Genomic DNA, 20,481 nt, shown 5'->3' on the forward strand with positions numbered 1-20,481 from the left:
TCATCCAGCAGTGACACGTCCACTCCTGCTAGTGGCTGACCATCATCATCCAGGCCAACAATCATCCAGCAGTGACACATCCACTCCTGCTCGTGGCTGACCATCATCATCCAGGCCAACAATCATCCAGCAGTGACACGTCCACTCCTGCTCGTGGCTGACCATCATCATCCAGGCCAACAATCATCCAGCAGTGACACATCCACTCCTGCTCGTGGCTGACCATCATCATCCAGGCCAACAATCATCCAGCAGTGACACATCCACTCCTGCTCGTGGCTGACCACCACATGTTGTGCCTCGTGTGTGAAACATAAAGCCCATCATACAGTCGCCACACATCATTAACCCATCTATAGTCGCGGTGCTGGACGAGTCTGAAGGTTTAATTATCGTGCCCTGGCAACCTGCCGGTGCGTCCGGTAGGTTGCCAGGGCACGATAATTAATCCTTCAGACTCGTCCACTGTGACGGTATAAGTGATAGTGAAGTGTGTATGTCAAACATACCACATCATGATGGAGGTCTTATTGATCATTAATGTTTGTGTAGGTGTTGGTGAATCATGTCAATATGTTAAACTAGTTACGACTGTGTGACATATATACAGTAGAAACCTAACAAGGCTGCAGGTAGTTACTATGTTGTGGGATAACAAGGCTGCAGGTAGTTACTATGTTGTGGGATAACAAGGCTGCAGGTAGTTACTATGTTGTGGGATAACAAGGCTGCAGGTAGTTACTATGTTGTGGGATAACAAGGCTGCAGGTAGTTACGTATTTCCTTCAATTTGTTTGACGTTCAGTTACGTTGCAGTAGTGAGGCATTCTCCAACGTACAGACAACACCAATCTATGGATATGGATGAAGCTGAGGCACATATTGTTAGGAATAGACTGCCACGAGAGAGAGAGAGAGAGAGAGAGAGAGAGAGAGAGAGAGAGAGAGAGAGAGAGAGAGAGAGAGAGAGAGAGAGAGTAGCCTGGTGTTAGGGCCAACATAATGTTATGTTTGTGGATGACCATCTGAGGTGAAGGTGTTTTCGTCACCATAGACGACACGTTGCCAGAACTCAGCAGGTTTATCCTCCTAGTGGACCACCTCCTCCTCCATCCTCTCCTCCATATTACGTTAAGGTCCGGCTGGCTGCCCGTCTGGCCAACACACACACACACACACACACCACAACCTGAGCAGTTGTGTGTAGGCCAGCCTGGGACCCCCTGTGTACCGTGATCCATTGTACATATAACGAAGACATTTACACTTCCACTAACGACCATTAGGTCACGAAACCTTGAGAAATGGTTGTTGGTGGTTTGAACAATATCATCATAACTACACAACCCCAGGACAACATCCATGTGCCTCCTACACCTTCCTGGCTGCACTCCATGCAGGAGCAGGGTATGGTACACATCTCTGCAGCAAGATTATTGACTGGACTGTACCATGTCTTTCCTTCCTTACCAACGATACCGCCTCGCCGAAGATGACTTGTCATTCCCGGTGTAACCACTTACGGGTGGAGTCCGGTAACACATTTTGTATGGCATTATGTGACAGAGTGGAGTAACTATGTTGAAAAATGCTCTGCACTTCCATTGATTATATTGATGTGATCAAGATAAACAGAATTCCACACCATAAATATCGAGTGTTGGGATGGAATCAGATACCAAACATAAGTAACTAGAAGGCATAAGGAATGCTAGATTGTGAAATACCTTGACTTAGGATCAGTATCGCCTCCTGTGGAAATACAAAGGAATTCCACCATCAGCAGATGACTGGGTCCTTCCCAGGCTGTTTATGAAGACATCAGTAAGTGACACATTAGTGTGGTGGTCAACGTTACAAGACATACAGATAATTACAAGGAAATAACCAACAAGTTGTCATTATGGAGGCGCCAAGTCCTGGACTTGATCAAACCAACTGTGACACTACGTCTCTACAATACTGCTCTCAACCACTCTACTTGGCAGATAATGTGGACAATACTGCTCTCAACCACTCTACTTGGCAGATAATGTGGACAATACTGCTCTCAACCACTCTACTTGGCAGATAATGTGGACAATACTGTTGAAGAAAAGAAGGAACACAACTTTGTAATACTTGATTAGTTACAAGTGATAAACTTTAATACAAAACTCTAAAACATCGTCCCACACGAGAACTTTGAAAGATATTTATAGAAGACATAATATCTATGTTAGATAGAACGTATTTCTTAAAAATATATCTTTATCCGAGAAGTGTACCACCTGTATGGAGATACACAGTTATGTAAAACATGGTCTATTGTATGAAATGAACTTCAATAACAAAGATACAACGTCTTCTGAAGAACCATCAACAAATACTTACACCAAATTTCAATATTAGATACAAAACATTTTTGCTGGAAATAAACGTAAGAAATGATATTGGGATAAAGGGACGTCAAAATATATATTGCTTATGTTAGGGCGAACTCGGTAGTTGGTGAAGCCACGACACAGAACCAGAGCAGTTATTTTGTACACTGAATATCATCTGCCATGTTTACACTTATGTTAATAATAGTCGAATCATATATATAACCCGGGATTATCATTAACCATTAAAACGAGTTTGGGATGATACAATCTCATTTATACGTATTTCTTGGCCCAGTCTGGTGGACGGTAGCAGATTGAGGTGAAGTTTGGCCAATTCTGTCTACATATGTCGTGTTCTTAATTTTATAAAGAATTCAACAGAAGCTGAAGCCATAACAGAGGCCTGACTCTCGTCCCAAGCCTCTCTCTCCTGTCCTGCCTGACTCTCGTCCCAAGCCTCTCTCTCCTGTCCTGCCTGACTCTCGTCCCAAGCCTCTCTCTCCTGTCCTGCCTGACTCTCGTCCCAAGCCTCTCTCTCCTGTCCTGCCTGACTCTCGTCCCAAGCCTCTCTCTCCTGTCCAGCCTGACTCTCGTCCCAAGCCTCTCTCTCCTGTCCTGCCTGACTCTCGTCCCAAGCCTCTCTCTCCTGTCCAGCCTGACTCTCGTCCCAAGCCTCTCTCTCCTGTCCTGCCTGACTCTCGTCCCAAGCCTCTCTCTCCTGTCCTGCCTGACTCTCGTCCCAAGCCTCTCTCTCCTGTCCTGCCTGACTCTCGTCCCAAGCCTCTCTCTCCTGTCCTGCCTGACTCTCGGTATTGTGGCACTGTTGGATACAGTGGAATTGTGGCACTGTTGGTTACAGTGATGTTGCGGCACTGTTGGTTACAGTGATGTTGTGGCACTGTTGGTTACAGTGATGTTGTAGCACTGTTGATTAGAGTGGTATTGTGGCACTGTTGGTTAGAGTGGTATTGTGGCACTGTTGGTTACAGTGATGTTGTGGCACTGTTGGTTACAGTGGTATTGTGGCACTGTTGGTTATAGTGATGTTGTGGCACTGTTGGCTATAGTGGTATTGTGGGACTGTTGGTTACAGTGATGTTGTGGCACTGTTTGCTAGAGTGGTATCGTGGCACTGTTGGTTACAGTGATATTGTGGCACTGTTGGCTACAGTAGTTTTATAGCACTGTTGTTTACATGGGTATTGTGGCACTGTTGGTTACAGTGATCTTGTGGCGCTGTTGGTTATAGTGATGTTGTGGCACTGTTGGCTGCAGTGGTGTTGTGGCAGTGTTGGTTACAGTGATGTTATGGCGCGGTTACAGTGATGTTGTGGCACTGTTGGTTACAGTGATGTTGTGGCACTGTTGGTTACAGTGGTGTTGTGGCAGTGTTGGTTACAGTGATGTTATGGCGCGGTTACAGTAATGTGTGGCACTGTTGGTTACAGTGATGTTGTGGCACTGTTGTTTACAGTGGTATTGTGGCACTGTTGGTCACAGTGATGTTGTGGCACTCTTGGTTACAGTGGTATTGTGGCACTGTTGGTTACAGTGGTATTGTGGCACTGTTGGTTACAGTGGTATTGTGGCACTGTTGGTTACAGTGATGTTGTGGCACTGTTGGTCACAGTGATGTTGTGGCACTGTTGGTTACAGTGATGTTGTGGCACTCTTGGTTACAGTGGTATTGTGGCACTGTTGGTTACATTGGTATTGTGGCACTGTTGGTTACAGTGGTATTGTGGCACTGTTGGTTACAGTGGTATTGTGGCACTGTTGGTTACAGTGGTATTGTGGCACTGTTGGTCACAGTGATGTCGCACCGTTGGTTACAGTAGTATTGTGGCACTGTTGGTCACAGTGATGTTGTGGCACTGTTGGTTACAGTGGTATTGTGGCATTGTTGCTTACAGTGGTATTATAGCACTGTTGGCTAAAGTGATGTTGTGGTACTGTTGGTTACAGTGATGTTGTGGCACTGTTGGTTACAGTGGTATTGTGGCACTGTTAGTTAGAGTGGTATTGAGGCACTGTTGGTTAAAGTGGTATTGTGGCACTGTTGATTATAGTGATGTTGTGGCACTGTTTATTATAGTGGTATTGTGGCACTGTTGGTTACAGTGATGTTGTGGCACTGTTGGTTACAGTGATGTTGTGGTACTGTTGGTTACAGTGGTAATGTGGTACTGTTGGTTAAAGTGGTATTGTGGCACTGTTGGTTACAATGATGTTGTGGCACTTTTGGTTACAGTGATGTTGTGGCACTGTTGGTTACAGTGGTAATGTGGTACTGTTGGTTAAAGTGGTATTGGGGCACTGCTGGTTAGAGTGGTATTGTGTCACTGTTGATTATAGTGATATGGCACTGTTTGTTATAGTGGTATTGTGGCACTGTCGGTTACAGTAGTATTATGGCCTGTTGTTTACAGTGGTGTTGTGGCACTGTTGTTTACAGTGTTATTGTGGCATTGTTTGTTATAGTGATGTTGTGGCACTGTTGGTTACAGTGGCATTGTGGCACTGTTGGTTACAGTGATGATGTGGCACTGTTGGTTACAGTGGTATTGTGACACTGTTGGTTACAGTGGTATTGTGGCACTGTTGGTTACAGTGGTATTGTGCTACTGTTGGTTACAGTGGTATTGTGCCACTGTTGGTTACAGTGATGCTGTGGCACTGTTGGTTACAGTGGTACTGTGGCACTGTTGGTTAGAGTGGTACTGTGGCACTGTTGGTTAGAGTGGTATTGTGGCACTGTTGGTTACAGTGATATTGTGGCACTGTTGGTTACAATGGTATTGTGGCACTGCTGGTTACAGTGATGTTGTGGCACTGTTGGTTACAGTGGTATTGTGGCACTGTTGGTTACAGTGGTTTTGTAGCCCTGTTGGTTACAGTGGTATTGTGGCACTGTTGGTTACATCGGTATTGTGGCACTGTTGGTTACAGTGGTGTTGTGTCACTGTTGGTTACAGTGATGTTGTGGCACTGTTGGTTACAGTGGTATTGTGGCACTGTTGGCTACAGTGGTATTGTGCTACTGTTGGTTACAGTGATGTTGTGGCACTGTTGGTTACGGTGATGTTGTGGCACTGTTGGTTAGAGTGGTATTGTGGCACTGTTGGTTACAGTGATATTGTGGCACTGTTGGTTACAATGGTATTGTGGCACTGCTGGTTACAGTGACGTTGTGTCACTGTTGGTTGGAGTGGTGTTGTGGGATTGTTGGTTAGATTGGTATTGTAGCACTGTTGGTTACAGTGGTATTGTGGCACTGTTGGTTACAGTGGTATTGTGGCACTGTTGGTTACAGTGGTATTGTGGCACTGTTGGTTACAGCAGCAACTGATTTCTTTTGCTGGTAGTCCACTTCAATATTTCAGATATTTTTCTGTATTGTCTTTTTATTTCTCAGAGGTTGGGAAGTAGAACTGAACAAGCGACCATTCAATATGACGCTACTGAACATAACATTCGTTTCCACTGAAGTGACTGGAAATAAACATAAGACGAAGACAATACGAATTTCAGGGAAAACCAGTAAACAGGTCACTTCTGCCCCACACACGCCTGACCTAAGATGGTCTCTCCCGCCAGGTAGGGTCAGGAGGCGATCCATCTTGACACTTCAGAGAGTTTCCTTATGTGTTTCCAGGCCAGCAGTTATGTACCAGGAAATGAGAAGACAACTTGATATAGGCCTCCGTCTGGAACGTAATTTTTCCATTTCGAATCATGGATCCACTTGCAGTCATCAGTGTGAGAGTGATTCGTGAGAAATGGTCTTACGAGGGATTATCATCACGCCTCGGCCACAGGGACTTGGGATAAATAAAATAAAACTCTACCAGCAGAATTATTCTCACGCCTGCTGACATCATCACTATGCACGTGACTGCTGTAAAATATTCTAATTCCGTCAATATATGTTTAGGCATATCTTTCAGTAATAATATTTTGCCTCTGATACTTAGGAAGTAAATATGTAATCTATCCAAGTGTGTGTGTGTGAGACCCCTGTTAGCCTGTGAGAGTTAATGTGTCCTCAAGAGTTCACCAGACCCGCCACCTGGAGGCTAGGTCAGGGGATCGACTTCGGGTCCTCATCATCCCCCTCACACTACCTTCTTCCAGTGCATGGAACACATCGTTGGAGATTATCCCAATTGTCTCTATTGTTGTCCTGGTGAGATTTGTCCTCAGATGGGGCTTGTCACATGTTTTGGGCTGCGTGGTGACTGGGTCATGAGGAGGTGGTTCAGCTTGAGACGAATTCCGTCAATGCAGAAATGATCTCATCTATATCTTTAATATGGCCTAGAGCGGCCTGGCGAGTTACGTTGATTACAGACTCTGGAGCCTCCTGTTCCGTTGCGCTGAGTATGTCGTCGTGAAGGAGGTACCCCAAGTCACCCAAGTCTGGTGTTATGGGAGTGACGGCGCTACTGTTCGTAGTCTTCAAGACGTGGTACCTGTCGTCTGCCGGCAATTGAGTAAGAGCAGATGGATGGTATGAGGCAAGGCCAAAATCTATCAAGCTGACCTCGGGCGGGAGTGAGAGATCGTGTGGGATGGTGACCACGATGTTTCCCGTGTGTAGGTCATTGTGGTAGACACCAATGGCGTGTAGCTCTTTGACACAGAGGCAGACCTGAAGTCCGATGAGGCCTAGGTACTTGTCGGGAAGCTCGCGATCCAGGAGCAGGTCTCCGAGGGTGTCGGAACCAACGAAGGTTGTGAGAAGAGCTGGAGGATCGTCAGAGGTGGCCAGCAGTCGAGGGGCTCCTCCGGCTCCACTGACTTTTTCCAGAAAGTAGGCCTCCAGCTCATACATCACCGGAGGTGCAACACTGAAAGTCTTTCCGACTTTAAGGACGGTGTCAGCACCGTCCCATTTCACACGATAAGCCGTTCCGAAAGCACCTTCTCCAAGAAATTCCCCAGTTGCAATAAGATGTTCCACATCCAATCGGGAGAGATCCTTCCTGTAGCACATCTTGGAGATGAATGAGCCTAGAGCCCAGGAGCGTGCTATATATATCCTCGGAAATCCAAGTTTATTGAGATTGTAGTGAAGATACGTATATAAAATTAGGTTTATTGGGATTGTAGTGAAGGTACGCATATAAATTTAGGTTTATTGGGATTGTAGTGAAGATACGTATATAAATTTAGGTTTACTGGGATTGTAGTGAAGATACGTATATAAATTCAGGTCTATTGGGATTCTAGTGAAGATACGTATATAGATTTAGGTTTATTGGGATTCTAGTGAAGATACGTATATAAGTGTAGTGAAGATTCATTTTTTGAAGGTATAGTGAAAATACGTTTGTCGAGGTCGAAATGGTTGAAGGGTCACTGAGGAGTGTAGTGAAGGTGTATTTGTCGAGGGTCTGATGAAGAAGCGTTTGTCGAGGGTGAAGCGAATTTAGGTTTATTGAGATTATACTGAAGATACGTATATAGATTTAGGTTCATTGAGATTGTAGTGAAGATACGTATATAAATTTAGGTTTATTGGGATTGTAATGAAGATCCGTATATAAATTTAGGTCTATTGGGATTGTAGCGAAGATACGTATATAAATTTAGGTCTATTGGGATTCTAGTGAAGATACGTATATAAATTTAGGTTTATTGGGATTCTAGTGAAGATACGTATATAAGTGTAGTGAAGATTCATTTTTCGAAGGTATAGTGAAAATACATTTGTCGAGGTCGAAATGGTTGAAGGGTCACTGAGGAGTGTAGTGAAGGTGTATTTGTCGAGGGTCTGATGAAGAAGCGTTTGTCGAGGGTGAAGCGAATTTAGGTTTATTGAGATTATAGTGATGATACGTATTTCGAGATTGTAGTGAAGATATGTATTAATTTAAGTTTACTGAAAGTATAGTGTATCATTCTTTGTCATATTGATTCGTTGTGGGTGTAGTAAAGATGCGTTTCGAGGATGAATTGAATTCAGATTTCCTTAGGACGTAATTATAACTACATTTGTCCATAATGCAATTAAGATACATTTGTTTAAGGTATAGTCAAGATGCATTTGTCAAGAGAGTAGTGAAGATGTATTTGTCAGCGGTGAAATGAATTTAGGTTTCTTGAGGGTGCAGTGAAGTTACATTTAAGTTTAGTGAGGGTGCGGTAGAAATATGTAGCGAGGTGAAGACGTGTGCAGAGTAGCGACTCGCTGGGTGTAGCGAGGTGAAGATGCGTACAGAGTAGCGGTTCGCTAGGTGTAGCGAGGTGAAGATTTGTGCAGAGTAGCGACTCGCTGGGTGTAGCGAGGTGAAGACGTGTGCAGAGTAGCGGCTCGCTAGCAGGAAAGTTGAGTGAGCGGTAGTTCTTGGCTATTATAGTGAACAACTGAAAATAATGGCAAGTCACTTGTTCAAGCAGGAGTCTGGCATCTACGTCAGGTACTCAGTATAAATCATCATTGATTTTAATCTTTGCACACATATCTACAATCAATTCTGATTATTTCATTTTGCGTAGGTCATGAAAAATCCATGTTCCCACCATATTGTTCAGATGTGACTGTTGCTCTGCTGTTATAAGAACTGCCTCACATATGCACAAGTGGGGTGAGTGGATGATATCTGGACGTCACAGAGAACTTAAGGATAATACACACGACTATTCTTCCAGCATCTTCATCTGAAATCTAACACTGAAGCCAAGTACTTTGTGGGAAACACATTATGACGGATCTTCTGTTATTTGTTTAGCTTCTTCTTTCCTTCTCTTTCCATTCCCATCTTCCTTTGTGTCTTTTCTGACCCCTGATACATCTTCATTAATCACAGTCTCTCTCTCTCTCTCTCTCTCTCTCTCTCTCTCTCTCTCTCTCTCTCTCTCTCTCTCTCTCTCTCTCTCTCTCTCTCTCTCTCTCTCTCTCTCTCTCTCTCTCTCTCTCTCTCCACTTCTCACATAACATGACAAGACGTAACTCACGCATTAGTTCTTCATAACTCTGGATTTTCCAGCAGTGATCGCTAGCTACGTGTTATCTCTGCTGCATTCTGGTCAAATCTTGCCAACACTCGTCAGCCTCAAGACAAAACACAATTAAACCTTTATTAATCATCGTTAAAGGAAGTGAAAACTCGACCTACACCTAGGAAAATCACTGACTAATATTCATTTTATCAAGCCTCAGTTGCCATACTCAGGTGTCTCCAGCTCCTGCCTCAGTTGCCATATCCAGATGTGTCGGCTGCTGCATCAGTTGCCATATCCAGGTGTGTCAGTTGCTGCCTCAGTTGGCAGGTGTTCTCAGCAGATGAGGTCACGCCGGAGAGAGACTGAGCCAAGACAATTTAGGAATGTTGTGTTTACTACAAAGCAACATGAAGCACTTCTGTAGAACTCAAGCTACCAAGGTTAGTCATCATTCATATTTTCCTTATTGCATCAACATAATTATACATTTTTGCTAAAACCTTTTATGGATATTGTATTATATTTTCACACCATATGTCTAAGTGCTACGTAATAGGTGACTGTTATTAATTATACAATTAAATGATAACTGTGTATGACATAATATTAATATAAGGTACTTACTTAACATACAGAACTAACATACACTTTATATTTTTGGATAAGTGTGTTATTGTCATTTCCAATTTGATGTGCAATCATTTCGTCCAGTATATACAACCTGGGGTTATGTTCTCCAGCAGTCATACACGGACGGTGGTGTGATGTGTGGCTTCACGTGTCTGGCTGCTGCACACACAACATGGCCAATCCTTCTGCATGTCTTCTGCTGGTATTTGTATATCTATAAAGACAGTCTTAATGGTGCTGGCGTAACAATCATAGCTAGGCTCCCGTTACTATATGTATTCCTTCTATAATAAACAAAATAAGAAATATAGGAGAATGTTCGTGACCTGTGTTGGGAGGAGACCATATACTGTTCACCAGCCTTACGTATACAAGAGGTGTGGGGGCGGGTCGTCAACACAGCTCAGTAAACAATCAACAGTTGCAGTTGATTGTCAGAAGCATTTCAAGTGAGCAGTTGCAAGGTGTGGTAATGGTGGTCAGGAAGGCTGTTCCTTGTAGCTCGCTAGTTAGCCCAGAGTTGAACGAGGCGGAGCTCAGTAGTGTACCTTTGTCGTGTGTAATGACTGGATCATCTCTGCCACGTGAAGCAATCTACTAATCAACAGTTATGGAGTCAGGATTCATATATGACAACAAATAGTTAGATAGATTGTTGTTGTTAGATTGGGTAGGTGTTCGCCTGACATGGGCCCTTGTCTTACGACAGCCCGTTCTTAGAAGTCTGTTTACTGTACAGTTATGTTATTGTTAGAGTCACCAGCAGGTCTCCTCGTAGCAGTTATCTACTGTCGTTGTCACACTAGTGAGGTCTTCACCTACCTGTTGTTTGTTGTCGTTTTTAGATTTTCTAGGTTCACGTCCTACATCTAGAGTGTGGACGGCCCCTTCTCTGATCTTGCCTAACAGGTCATTTCTTTTTTACAGATTCGTCAGGTCCTTGCCTGGCTCGGGCCCTTATCTTACGGGCTCTGTAATACGTATGTTTTATCATCTCTGAATTTACAGCTATCAACAAGTAAAGTTCGTTAACCAGAATGTGTACCGTACGGAAAAGCAAACAAATAACACAATTTGCAAGATGATAACAGTCGATATTAGCCATCAGCAGGTAAGGTCATCAAGCCGCACCATACATACGTCAGACAGTAACATCAGTTGTATAACAGGATGTATATATGTTGTTGGATTTAAGGGCTATCACCTAAAGGTCATGAAGCCAGAATGTGAACCATAAGTTCAACATAAAATGATCGTCCAGGTCCAGCAGGTAGCTGCATATGAAGCTATGAATGTCTGTCTTGATTACTGACTACGTAGAGGGAAGGGTTTGGGTAGGAAAGGAATTCGGGAGGAGTATTTTGAGGGGTTCTCGGGAGTGTGATGAGTAGGGACACAAAAATAGTCCTTCTCAGGAGGAGGGTAACAGGTCCTGAGGCTCAGCCCAGGTGATGGTGTGAGCAGTACACACATCACCAGCACATCTTTGATGGCGCTCCTACACCTTCGTGGCTGCTGCACTCCACACAGGAGCAGGGGATGATGGCACATATCTATGAAGCGAAAAGGTTTTCGACGAGACTGTGCTATTTCTTCCCTTCCCTGGTCGATGATACAGCCTTTCCCCAATGTTACTTGTCATTCCTGGTGTAACGACTTACGGGTTGAGTCCGGTAACACCTTTTCAATAATAACATGTGAAAGAGTGGAGTGACCAGGATGAACAGCGTATTCTGCACCTCAACTGATTGATTGTATGATAAGAGTATAGAGAATTACACACCATATATATCACTTGCAAGGATCAAGCCAGAGATGAAGCATAGATAACTAGAAGGGTAGAATACCTTTACCTGGGATCAGTAGCACCTGTGGTAATGGACACAGCTTTGTAATGCTTGATCACTTACAACTGATCAACTTTAATACGAAAGTCTTAGGTACTGTCCCTCAGGAAAAGTTTTTACGCATATCTAAAAAACACGTATATATGTTAGATATACACTATCTCTAGAATATATCTTTACCTGGGACGTGTAACACTTGTGTGGATAGACACAACTTTGTAATGCATGATCCATTACACGAAATGAACTTCACTAACGAAGAGTTATACAACGCGTCGTTGAAGAACATTAATCAAATACCTATACAGAATTTTTATGTTACATGAAAGATATTTCTTGATAGTAGTAAACACAAGAAATGGTGACGAAAGAAAAGGGATGTAGAGGTAAATGTTTTGTTAGAAAATGAATTGCTCCTGCCTTAAACTAGCTCCTTGCAATGGATTTTGTTTTAGATACCCACAGTAAGATATATTGTGTGATTAATCACTATAAATGTTTATGTTTAACAGATCTTTTATTTCTTATAGTATTTCACTGATTCAGGTTTAAGAACCTTGGTTCTGAACAACCATTATAATGCAACATCATACATATTTATCATAAATAAATCATTTATCACAATAACCATTATGTTTGTACCAGATTCTTTAAGTCCTCAATCACGTTTGTTAATATATAAGGAATTTCTCCGCCACATTTCAATACATAACATATATCTACACGTGTGGAAATATATGTATATGTTTTTATAAATTTTTCTTTGGCTTTTATAATTAAGGTGTAAGATATCCTTCTGAAGAAATACTAGATAATATTATAGGTTATGTGCGTGTGTGTGTGTGTGTGTGTGTGTGTGTGTGTGTGTGTGTGTGTGAGCGCACATAGGAGTGAAAACATATTTTACACTTACAAGGTTAAGAGACGGGGCAACACGAGTGTACAAATCCTTCCTCAAAAGACTCACGTGATAATGATTAAAGTATTACACACACACACACACACACACACACACACACACACACACACACACACACACAGAGCGGCGCCAGGCTGGAGGCGGGGCATCGTGACGTCACAGGCAAGTCCCTCCCCCCGCCAGATCCAAACATGTGTTGTGTCTGGTGATGGCGGTTCAAGATTTCCCACATTAATATTGATCTTTATATTATCATCCACTCCCAAAGTCACCTGGCATTCTTGTGTTTCAACAACAGACGTGATATATGCAACACCAGGCAAACATTGTACCATTATCTGATAGGTTAATTGGTGCACAATCAAGAACCAGTGAATTTCATCGCCGCCATAAGTAAGTAAGGAAGGTGACTTTAATGATGATAAATACGACCTGGTATGGCTGTGTCTACACACTACCGCCATCTGGTCAACATTGTACATACCAACATTTAAACTGTGACATTCAACCACAAGGTTTAAAGTCGCTCATGAAAACGCGAACTTAAAATCTATCCATTTAAATCTACCATTCATCAATAAACATTTAAACACCGTCATTTGAACGTAAACCTTCCAGCTGCGTTATTTTACCAAAGTCCTTTAAGATACGTCATATAAACACAAAACTTAAATGTACGTTAAGCTTGTGCAAACCATCATTGAAACTCAAACTTTTGAATTAGAATTGTAATGAAAATGCGAACTTTTAACTCTGTCAAATTATACCTATTGTACAAAATGATTTACTTAATTGACAAATTTTAATGTCAGTTAATTTAACGATATCCTTTGTGGTTCATCTCTGAAACACAAACATTTAAACTTTGTCTCTAGAACTGAACACAACCATCAAGTTTCATAACTGGAATGGAAATTTGAATAATCTATCAAAATTCGTCATATAACGCGAACTTTTAAATCCTTCCATTCAGTTGGGCCGTTACTTGCCTGGTTGCCATTCATAATATGTCCTTTTATATTGTATGTTGACTACGCTCTCATTCATTCGTCATTTGGATCGTCTCACTGATATTCCATTCATAAACTTCATTCCTAAAGCTTATTTTTGACCATCATGTTGTTTCCTTAAGGTATATAATTCTTTGTGTATTTAATAATAGAAGATTCAATGATATTTCTCGTGGTACTGGAATTAGAGTTAATAATGCCATCTCAGTTATTAACTCTAACTCAAGTACCACGAAAAATATAATTGAATCTTCTATTTCTGAATACACAATTATAATCTTAATATTAGTGATGGTCTATACAAATTGGATAACTTTAATGTTGATAAAATGTGTAAACAATTCACCTTCTTGTCCACATAATAAGTTTATGATACGCTTGTTGTCTGTCTTGGACAATCACATGTTTACCATATGGCGTCCTAGCTACGTCTCTTCGTTGTATATCAATTGAGTGTTATATTTCTCCCTTGTGTCTCCCTTGATGATGTGAGTATTGCACGAAAGTGCACTTGGGAACTTATCGTGTTTATTTTCCTAGTGGACTCATAAGAGTATACTTGATCACGTGCAAAATCGTGATCCTTTCCAATATATATATATATATATATATATATATATATATATATATATATATATATATATATATATATATATATATGGGGATAGGGGATGAAGAATACTTCCCACGTATTCCCTGCGTGTCGTAGAAGGCGACTAAAAGGGGAGGGAGCAGGAGGCTGGAAATCCTCCCCTCTCGTTTTTTTTTTCTTTTTTTTTAATTTTCCAAAAGAAGGAACAGAGGGGGCCAGGTGAGGATATTCCACAAAGGCCCAGTCCTCTGTTCTTAACGCTACCTCGCTAATGCGGGAAATGGCGGATAGTTTAAAAGAAAGAAAAGAAAATATATATATATATATATATATATATATATATATATATATATATATATATATATATATATATATATATATATATATATTCTTTTTTCTTTCATACTATTCGCCATTTCCCGCGTCAGCGAGGTAGCGTTAAGAACAGAGGACTGGGCCTCTGAGGAAACATCCTCACCCGGCCCCCTTCTCTGTTTCTTCCTTTGGAATATTAAAAAAAAAAAAAAACGAGAGGGGAGGATTTCCAGCCCCCCCGCTCCCTTCCCTTTTAGTCGCCTTCTACGACACGCAGGGAATACGTGGGAAGTATTCTTTCTCCCCTATCCCCAGGGATAATATATATATATATATATATATATATATATATATATATATATGTATATATATATATATATATATATATATATATATATATATATATATATATATATATATATATATATATATATATATATATATATATATCCTTCAGTACGTTTACTTTCGATAATGAGGAACAGAAGAAGGAGCCAAGCAAGTAAATTTCGTCAAAGACATCTTTCTTTTCTAAACGCTGCCTCGCAAAGATTTTCATTAATTCAAATTGAAGAAACAGACGTATTTTCTATTGTCTGGTTAGCTCAGTGGTAGAGCGTGAGTCTCACACACTCAAGGTCGTGGGTTCGAGACCCACACCAGACATAATTTTTGTCTTTATCTTTTTTCATTTTGTCCGCATCACATGTGTGCAACATTCAGTATGTTCGTCCAACGTTATAGTGAAGATCTTCACAATAAATTGGGGTTTTCGACCTTATCTGAAAGGGTCAGGTCCACCAAGACGTCCTTGAAATCTTCCAGAAGCTTCTGGCGATCCTCCTCCAACTGCTGGGCACATCAGAGTTAACATGGGCCGGACATCGGTTGTGGAACGACTTAATCTGCTTCCGGTAGTTAGCAGGGATGATAATGAGGGCTCTGACCTCATACCAGGTCAGCTTAGTTCCAGTCTATTGCTTAGTTCCAGTCTATTGTTTAGTTCCAGTCTATTGCAACGACAATAAAAAAGTAAAACTCATTTCTTCGTGGAAAATTGAGAGGAAAACACGACAGCAACATGGAGATTTACCCTGTGGTTATTTTGCCGGCTAGTCGGCAACGGTCGGTCAAACACTATTTTGCCGTGGTAATCTCAGTGCTTCATATAATACTATGTCACAAAATATGTTCTTGGGGGCGTAGCTCAGTGGTAGAGCACTCGCTTGGCATGCGAGAGGACCCGGGTTCAAACCCCGGCGCTTCCATTTTTGTTATTTGGGAAATTCATTATTTTCAGTCTTGTATATGTATGTATATATATATATATATATATATATATATATATATATATATATATATATATATATATATATATATATATATATATATATGTATATATATATATCGTTCGATCAGGGAAGTTAAGCAACGTTGGGTCTGGTTAGTACTTGGATGGGTGACCGTCTGGGAACACCAGATGCTGTTATCCCTGGGGATAGGGAAGAAAGTATACTTGCCATGTATTCCCTGCGTGTCGTACAAGGCGACTAAAAGAGGAGGGATCAGAAGGCCGGAAATCCTTTACTCTCATTTTCAATTTTCCAAAAGACGGAACAGAGAAGATATAAAGATATTGTAAAGATGTAACTAATATAAGATATAAGAATGAATGGAAGATACGGATGTAGCTGAAACAAGGAGTAATGAAGATTAAGGTGCAATGAAAATTATTCTGTGGTGAAGATGAATGTATATGTTGAGATTTTGTATTGAACATCAAGAAGTAATGATAATGATGAGAGTGTAGTGACGATGAGGGTTTAGTTGGGGAGTGGTGACAATTGCCTTTACAATGATGATAAGGAGGTAACACAATGAGGAACACAAACTTTCCAAAGCTACGTTCAAGTCAGACTTTGAACTAAGTTCGGTAAACAGAAAGATGATGTTAAGATGAGAGTGTAGTGAGGAAGAGTATAGTGATGATAAGGATATTGTCAAGATAGGTTGTAATGAAGGAAAGAATTTAGTGAAGGTATGAATGTAGTAGAGATAAGGGTTATCAAGGGGTATGGTTTAATCAAAGTGATTATGAAGTAAAGATAAGAATTATTTTTAGTGAACATTAGAGAGTGCAATGATGATGGTATGGTAGAAATAACGGTGTAGTGAAGAAGAGAGTGTAGGGAAGATATGATTTAGTGAATATACGCTAGTAGTGAAGATACACGTTAGTGAATATGAGGTTGTAGTGAACTTAATCTTATTGACCTGATCCCCCAAATCCTCCAAACAACGTTCAAGGCCGGATACAAAGCCGACCGAAAAGGTTATTTCTCTGTGTATTATTAGTGGTGGTGGTGGTGTGTAGGTGTGTGTAATCATCTATTTGCACTGGTCGGGCCCCGTGTAAGTACGTTGTTTGTGTGAGCAGGTAAAATCTAAAGCCTTCCTTGAAAGCAGCTTAGTCAAGATAAGGTCATATGAAGATGAGGTTGTAGTGAAGATTATGATAATCCTTGCATAGTGAAGATAAAGGGATTAAGGAGAGGAGATGTAGTAAAGAAGAGTATAGTGAACACAAAAGGATTCAAGCTAGGTGCAGGGTCGGCCTAAGGGCTTGAACTTACATTTCAGGTCAAAGACATCACCAGTACACCCTGGCCAGCCTTAAAGTTATCCGCACACACACACACACACACACACACATACACACACACACACACACACACACACACACATATATATATATATATATATATATATATATATATATATATATATATATATATATATATATATATATATATATATATATATATATATATATATATATATATATCACAAACTTCCAACAGTCAGGATCGAACCCGTGACCCCTGTGGAACAGGTGGAGGAAGACCGGTGTAGCCACCATTGCTCACCAACGTGAGACGAAGGGTATTCGAGTACATAGTATTCGAATAGCTATTTCTCTATTAGGGGCGATCATAGCCTAGCGGTAGCGTTCCTGCCTGTTGCACAGGGTTCCGGGTTCGATCCTGGCTGTTGGAGGTTTGTAAGTTTCATGAAAGTGCGCCTTCGTATGCACTTAGTTTGTATATATATATTTGCATATATGTATATATTCCTATGAGTCCACGAGGAAAATGAAACACGATAAGTTCCCAAGAGGACTTTCGTGTAATAATGGCAAGCAAGTATGAAAGATAGAGTATGAAAGACAAAGACAGTGGACAAGTGTAATGTGTTCCGTGTCCTTGATAACCATTTGATGTGACTCATTCAGATAAGGTCCAAAACGCCTGTAGTGAAGATGTACAAAGGATAATAGAACGATGTACGTACGTACGTAGTGTGAGTATCTTGACTGATAGAAAGTATTGAAAGCGGCAGGAAGTAGTGAGATATTGTATTGTGCTTCGCACAAGACTGGCGGGCGACTCCGTCCTTCGTGCTGTGCCACACACAGTCTGGTGATTGTCGGGATGTGTAGCCATAATGTTTGATCTTATGACCATTAGTGATACATCATGTGATGTTTACTATCACAACATCGGCTTCTTCCTCCTCCTCCAGGAGAGTGGCAATCAGGTGGCGGTTATTGTGGTAGCCCGGCATGTGCAACTGTAAGATTTCAAGCAACATTGTGATAATGGGACACATTATAAAGAGTTCCATAATTTCTCTAATTCTTCCCCAAATTCATGTGGACCTGCAACACTGAAAATGTTTAAATACCGCTGGTGTAGAGGGAGGGAGAGTGAGGCCTGGGATGAGAGTGAGGCTTTGTAGGAGAGAAAGGCTCGGGATGAGAGAGGCTGAACACAAGATGTTTGGCCGGAGAGTGAGGCTTTGAAGGAGAGAGAGGCTTGGGATGAGAGAGGCTGGGCATGAGAGAGAGGCTTGGCAGGAGAGTGAGGCTTCGAAGTTGAGAGAAGCTCGGGATGAGAGAAAGCTAAACATGAGAGAGACTTGTGGTGGGAGATGCTGGACACGAGAGACCTTTGATAGAGAGTAAGGCTGTGGAAGAGGAATAAACTTTGTATAAGAGAGGATGAAAAGGAAAGTGAGGCTTGGGATGAAGGTTAGGTTGAACACGAGAGAGAGGCCTGGGATGAGAGAGGCGGGAAAAGAGAGAATCTTCAAGGGAGAGGGAGGCAGTGAACGAGAGAGAGGCTTGGAATGGGAGATGCTGGAAACGAGATGGGTTGAGAGAGAGAGAGAGAGAGAGAGAGAGAGAGAGAGAGAGAGAGAGAGAGAGAGAGAGAGAGAGAGAGAGAGAGAGAGAGAGAGAGAGAAGGGAGACTGTGTGAGAGAGGCTGGACACGAGAGAGAGAGGCTTTAGATGTGGAAAGGCTGTGAAGGAAATAGAGGCTTAGGGTAAGACACTGTGACGGAGAATTGTCATGATAGTTAGGATGGACTCGAGAGAGAGAGGCTTGGGACGAGAGTCAGGCAGGACAGGAGAGAGAGGCTTGGGACGAGAGTCAGGCTGGACAGGAGAGAGAGGCTTGGGACGAGAGTCAGGCAGGACAGGAGAGAGAGGCTTGGGACGAGAGTCAGGCAGGACAGGAGAGAGAGGCTTGGGACGAGAGTCAGGCTGGACAGGAGAGAGAGGCTTGGGACGAGAGTCAGGCTGGACAGGAGAGAGAGGCTTGGGACGAGAGTAGAGAAGTGAACCTTCATAACTTATCCTTCAATAAAAAAGGGTTGTCTTGCTCCACTCAGTTGGAATGGGAAAGTAGTTGAAAATAACAAGTTGATGAATTTAATGTTTTAGTGTGGCAAAACCTGAACTGATTTTAAGGTCACACATGAAAGAAGATTAACATTTCAGAAGGTTGAAGGAAGATGAATATAAATGTCATCATTGATAGACTATTAGATTCATTAGAAGCCTCGGTAGATGAATGTTCTTGTTATTTTTATTAAGAATGAGGATAGATTAGTAATTAAGGCACACGGCGCTAATATCTTTGGTTACTGAGCCATTATGTTTTGCACTGGTGTTATATTAAAGAACTAGAGTATGAGTGAGGGTGTGAGATGTGGAGATTATATATCATTGTGAGTTATTACATAAAGTGATCGTGATGAACGTTACGAAGATCAGGCAAACTATGAGGCTCATTATTCCTACATCAGATATAATAATGTCAATCATTCCAGTAATCTTACCATAATTGACCTCTTCCATCTAGGCAGCCTCCCTCCCTCCCTGCCTGCCTCCCTCTTATCTTCTCCAGAACAAACCTGGTTCATTCTTGTGAGAGACGATAGTGTTTACTAAACTCTTCCTGTGACCAACATGTAAATGGTGTGACTGACCATCACACCTTACCTCACCTACTTCCTCCACCTGATCAATGTGCATCACTCCTTCCATTGCTCACTTCCATAATAGAATTAACGTTTCTACTACAAATGACAAGATTCACTTGGCCATGTTTGTTAACATCAGAGCAATAATCTTGAAGACCGACCATTCCTCACTATTGACCTTTAAGGCAGGAATCATTATTTTCCTCAAACTATCAATTGCTATTTATGTGAGGTCGGTCGACTGTGGCTCCGGAGGGGTAAGCGACAACACAAACTCTGGTGGAGTTCCAGTAATGATGTTACTGAGTCAGTCGGGCACACACCACTGTGGTACACCTGGTGATATTTTGTTTGTCTTAACTAAGTCGATAAGTGGAAAACTGAGCAGCAGTTTACTTGCTTAGCTTGTGTACTTGTTCCTGGACGTTCACAATAACAGGTATAGGACTGGTCTTATATCTCTGTGTTCCAGCTGTGATTGGTACAAGTCGAGTGTACTGACGAACGGCGGTGCGGGGGGATGAGG

The sequence above is a fragment of the Panulirus ornatus genome, chromosome 8, assembly GCF_036320965.1.
Source record: "Panulirus ornatus isolate Po-2019 chromosome 8, ASM3632096v1, whole genome shotgun sequence".
Taxonomy (NCBI): domain Eukaryota; kingdom Metazoa; phylum Arthropoda; class Malacostraca; order Decapoda; family Palinuridae; genus Panulirus; species Panulirus ornatus.